The sequence below is a fragment of the Papaver somniferum genome, chromosome 6, assembly GCF_003573695.1.
Source record: "Papaver somniferum cultivar HN1 chromosome 6, ASM357369v1, whole genome shotgun sequence".
NCBI lineage: Eukaryota > Viridiplantae > Streptophyta > Magnoliopsida > Ranunculales > Papaveraceae > Papaver > Papaver somniferum.
This window is the reverse complement of record NC_039363.1, coordinates 27,972,382-27,978,243: the sequence shown is the minus strand read 5'-3', so window position 1 is coordinate 27,978,243 and position 5,862 is coordinate 27,972,382. Positions and strand designations below refer to the sequence as shown.

Here is a 5,862-nt window from a genome sequence, read left to right as displayed (position 1 = left end):
ACCACACAAATTGGCAGCGTAATTTAACAAGCCTAGCCAAACCCTGACAGGAATAGGCAATCGTCGTGATGACCACCGGCGGGCCCACTAACGCCCTAACCGATCGAACATCACCCATAAGTCTCCCAGCGCTTTCAAACGCCAACCCTAAATAGGGTGGTCGCGCTGCTTGTGAGAAGCTTGATCGAGCATGGACTGTCCAAGACAGTCTAAAATCATCGCAACCGTACAACTTCGCCAGCTTGGGTGGACGGATGAGATCATCCCATGACTGATCAAGGAAGTGCTAGCATGCACACTGGAGGCCCCATTTTCTCCTCACTCGAACGGCTTGCCCACGGAGGGGCCAAAGAGCAATGAATTGATTGCCAGAAACTTGGCAGACGTGATGCTTCTAAAGCCCTAATTTGGGTCGCGGAAGTACACTAGCGTCTTAAATAGATCACGACCATCCAACTTAGCCAGCCTATTTAGATATCTTAGATCGCATTTTGGACCATCAGGAAGGTGCACATAAGTTCACCGCCAGCCCAATATTGTCCCCATGTGATCGATTTCCCCAAGGGAAGCCAACGACATGCCAAACTGCTTGGTCAAACTCGTGTGGACGTGGATGTCTCAAAACCCTAATTAGGGTTTACAACAACATGCTTCTGTCGTAAATTGATCACGACCATCCATCTTCGCCAGCCTAAATGGATGGTGTATATATAGATTCAAGTGGTCCCAAAGGTGTTAACATGTCCACCATTGGCCCACCTTTACATGTGACCGACCGACCTGTGCAAACCAGGGCCAGATGCCTCGAAACGCACGCCTAAAAGGTGATAGGTCACACGACCTTGAAACCCTAATTTGTCTTTTACGGAAATGTATTTTTGTTGAAAATTGATCGTGACCACTCATCTTCGCCGATCGAATTGAGTGACATAGATCCAATTTCTGATGAACCAGGAGGTGTGGGCATGCACGCCGGCAGGACATCTCCATGCATGCTCGATCGGTCCGTGTGGATTAGCATTCCGTGCTTGAAATTCAATTGTCCAAAGAGGGGACGTTCGCACGCCCCTAAACCCTAATTTTCATCAACGGCGGCAAACATGTGCCGTAAGCTATCTCGTTTGTCCAACTTTTCCAGCTCGGTCGGACGGCTTAGATCAAATACTAGGCTATAAGTGAAGTATCTCAATGATCACCGTCCGCTACTCTGTCACAAGGAGCGATCGACCAGATGATGGCTCGTCCATGCAGCCTCCAAACGATCACCTGAAGATGGTTGGACATGTTGCTATTTTAAGACGCCTAATCCGCGACTTATTCAATCAAGCTTTAAAATAACGATGCTTCATGCATATCGATTGTTTTGAGCTGCTTGCTTAAAAGCGATGCATTACATACATCGAGCACGCACGATATTTTATGAATATAAATTCCATAAATAACTTAGTTATTGAGCCTAATAGCACCGTATGCTATTTTTTGCGGCAGGTCCCACGACTTGACCCACTCATTCCAGACATCAAACATGTCACAAACTGGGGGATACTTACTGGGGTATTGGTCTGGCGGTTTATAGCGTGCGGCGTGTAGGGCTGCACAAAACCGAACCATAACCGAAAATCGAAACCGAAACCGAAAATTTTTAACCGAACCGAACCATAACCATATTCCTATGGTTCATTAATGGTTGTCAGTTTCAGATAACTGACAGTATCGGTTTCGGTTTAGGTTTTGAAATAAAACCGAACCAATAACCAATTGGTTAACCGATTAATAGTGACCGTAGGATTAAATGATTTTAGGCCGTGGATGGGGATATTTAACCCTAATAAGTAATAACTTACATCACTCTTCAGTCTTCTCTTCTTTCATAGATATTATCAGAAAGCTTTCCCACAGACAGTTCCACTTCCAACTTCACTCGACTCGACTGATTTTAGGCAGCTGTGCTTATGATTTGTAGAGGAAATTGGTTCAGGAAGCTCTTTCTCGTGATTCTTCTGGTGTTGTTCAATCCAACTTCTCTTTGATTACTCCTACTTCTGTTGTCTTTCAGGTTTGATTTCTTTTTGAAACTTTGTAGATCTGGGTTTTATTTCAGATTCCTTTAAAATTTTTTTACTAGAAATGGAGATTTGGGGGTTTTGAATATGCTATTGAAATTACTGATTAATTTTTTTTTTTAATTTTTCGTTTTGTTTGATTTTTGTACTTTATTCTTGATTTACAGGGATCTCTGCAAGTAGTTTGGTTGTGATTGTTGTCATGTTCATATTTATGTGATTGTTGTCATGTTTATGATTTTAATTATGATATTAGGGTTTGTAAAATTGAAAAAAAATGGGGATTTCAAATGTAAAATTGGTCATTTAGGTTGATTTACACAGTGGGTTTTGCTTAAATGTATGGTTTAAATTAAATGTATGGTTTATCACATTGCAGACTTGCCTTTTGACAATGCGAGGAGGATCCAGTTCAACACCTACTGCCTCTGTTTCTTCTAATAAGCGGCCACCTCGACCTCCACCTAATGCAAGTTCAGATGGAGGTGCAAATTCAGCTGGAGGTGCAAGTGCTGCTAAAGATGCTAATGTTGCTGGAGATGCTAGTGCAGATGGAGATGCAACTGAAGCTGTCATAAAAGTGACAGAAACACATAGCAATAAGCGTAAAACCCCTGAAGATGCAACTGAAGATGACACAGAAGTGAGTCAAGTGACAGAACCAAAGGGAAGGAAACGTTATGATGTGTGGAACCACTTTGATATGGACCCCAAGCCTTCGAAATATGCAAAATGTCGCCACTGTAAGACAAAGATTGCAGCTCAGGGTACCAAGTATGGGACAGGTGGTATGAATAATCATTTGAAGATATGTAAAAAGATGCCCAAGGAGGAAAAAGGACAACAAACGCTTGATTTTCAACCGGCTAGGCTAGGAGGAGAAGGAAAATTGGTTGCGACAAATTTTAATCAAGATGCATGTACAAAGGCAGTGATTTTATTTGTGATTTTAGATGAGCAGCCGTTTAGAGTGGTTGAAGGAGAAGGGTTCAAGGAACTTTGTAGGGTACTTGAATCCAGATTCAAGATTCCTTCTCGTATGACCATTTCGCGGGGTGTGTTAAATTTGTACGAAGCTGAAAAGGAGAAGATAAAGAACTACTTCAAGGAAAACAATGTGAGAGTTTGTCTCACCACTGACACATGGACCTCAAATTCCCAAAATAAAAGCTACATGGTTGTAACTGCGCATTTTATTGATAAAGATTGGAAGCTGCACAAACTGGTAATCAACTTTTTCCAAATTTTAGGTCATTCAGGTGAGGTAATTGGGAAGATGTTAGAGGAATGTTTGTTAGATTGGGAACTTCCTGGGGTTTTTACTATTACGCTTGACAATGTTAGTGCTAATGATTTAGCTATTGATTATCTAAGGGATGATGGTCATTTAAAGGAGCAAGTGATTAGTTCAAATGGTGTACTGAATACTAAGTTTATGCAAGTTAGATGTGCTGCTCATGTGCTTGCACTTGTTGTGAATGCTGGCTTGGGAGAGTATCACATGGCTATTAAGAGAGTAAGGGCAGTGGTGAAGCATGTGATGAGTTCTCCTGCTAGGTTGAGTAAGTTTATGGATTGTGCTAAACAAGAAAAGATAGATTGCAGAAAAGGTTTAGTTTTAGATGTGGATACAAGATGGAATTCCACTTACATGATGTTGGAAGCTGCTTGTAGATATCAGAAAGCTTTTGAAAGGCTAGCACGGGAAGATAAGGCTTTCAAAAAGAAGTTTTGTTTCAACGAAAGATCCATCCCTCCTGTATTTTCTACTTCTACCGGTGCTAGTAATGATGTTGACATAGAAGAAGCTTCTACTATTGCTCATAACAAAGGCAAGAAGAAGGCCCCTCCTCCGCCTCCTATACATGCTCCATATATGGAAGATTGGGCCAATGCAAGATCATTTGGAAAAAATTTAAAGGTATTCTATGATTTGACTGTCAAGTTTTCTTACTGTACTCGTGTTACTTCACATGAGTTATTGTTTAACTTAAGTGTCATTCATAGAACAATGAACACATGGGTAAAAAGTTCAGATCCATTTCTCTCTGGTATGGGCACTAAAATGCTAGACAAGTTTAATAAGTATTGGGGAGAATATGAGAAAATGAACACTCTCATGTTCATTGCTGTTTTGCTTGATCCACATGAGAAGATGAAAGGTTTAAATTTTATTCTTGATACTTTAGATATCACGGGTCCGTCATTACGTAAACACTTATCGACTTATGTGAAAACTGATTTTCAAGAACTTTTCGAAGAGTACAAGTGTCTCTATGCAAATGATGAAAACATGTCTACTGTCACAGGTGATTGTAATAATGTTACTCAATCTTCTGGGGTTACTGATGATGAAGATTCTGCGTATGCTAGTCTAATAGCAGAGAGAGCAAGAGAAGATGAGGAGGATGACAATGTTGAGGGGAAAACTGAGTTGGAGTTATATTTAGAGGAGAAACGTGAACCGAGAATTAGCCATAGCGGTGTTCAGTTTGAAATTTTAGGTTGGTGGAGGACTAATAGTACAAGGTATCCTGTATTATCACACATGGCGAGAGATATACTAGCCATACCAGTCTCTTCTGTTGCCTCAGAATCTGCCTTTAGTACTGGAAGGCGAGTTATTGATTCATATCGAAGTTCACTGCTGCCTAAGACTGTTGAGGCGTTGATTTGCACGCAAAGCTGGTTACGGACACCGGTTGATCTTGATCCAAACACCTTAGGAACTGATGATGCTGAAGATGTTTCAGGTATTTTCTCTACTCACTTTTGTAAAATTCTGATTTGTTATTTTCTGTACTCACTGTTTGTCACTTATTGATGTAATTTCTTGCAGAATTTTTAGGTTCTCTTGCAACTTCTAAGTTCATCCGCATTGACATAGATGATGATGAAGAAGAAGAAGATTCAACTTTGTTATCGTGAAGTTGATTATAAATGATTTAACGGGTTAGCGGTAAGTTTCTCTAGTTTGTAGTTTTAGCAGTTGATATTTTTTTAGAATAAAACTTAGATTTATTTAAGCATATGAATAGCCAAGTTGAAACAATGAACTGTCAATAATGTGAGTACTCTCCTTTACGCCAAAATAGCTTAAACTCATGCCATTGCCTTTGAAGGTAGATCATCTTAGTCAACTGTTATGAATGTTCAGGGCTTACTTTACTTGTAACTTCTTCATATCAGTACAATTCTATTGTAGTTTCATTGGTTGAGGTGATAATGCAACATTAAAATTAGAAATGCATATTCCAGTAAAAGGATCATCCTCAATTCCAGCTAAACGAATGCTTATTGTTTAGTGCTTCTCTACCATATCGGTTGCTAATCTTGATGTTATTAGTTACATTATGTACCATTGCACTGATCATGATTGAGAAATTCATATTTAACTCGAGTTTGTGTATGTGCAGGTTACCATTACAACCTCCTGTGGAATACCCAATTTCTACACATGCAAAGTGTATTCACTGTAACAAACTATTTCCTGTCGACCCTTTTAGGAATGAGATCTCTATGTTGATTTTCCATCTAAAGATGTGGTCAGTTATGAACTTATGATTATGATTTTTTTGATGTTTTTTCGTTTTTGTTATTAAGGAGAAACTAGACTCTTTAAAATTTAATGTTTCTATCAATATGTATTGGAAGTTGGAACATTTGATGTATTTGAAACTTGAGTGACAGGTTCAGAAAAATTTTCCCGTCATTTTTGTGAGACTGACAGATATAAAAAATTTCAGTGGTTAACCAAAAACCGAATGGTTTTATACAAAACCGAGTTGGAACCGAACCG

General features: G+C 39.5%; 1 long non-coding RNA gene across 1 annotated transcript; it reads left to right on the top strand.

The window, feature by feature from the left end:
• The first annotated feature begins 4,759 nt into the window (after positions 1-4,759).
• Positions 4,760-5,575, top strand: LOC113285566. The gene is made up of 3 exons (XR_003328751.1): positions 4,760-4,816; positions 4,903-5,022; positions 5,480-5,575. It is a non-coding gene; the product is annotated as an uncharacterized LOC113285566 (long non-coding RNA).
• Positions 5,576-5,862: the final 287 nt, after the last annotated feature.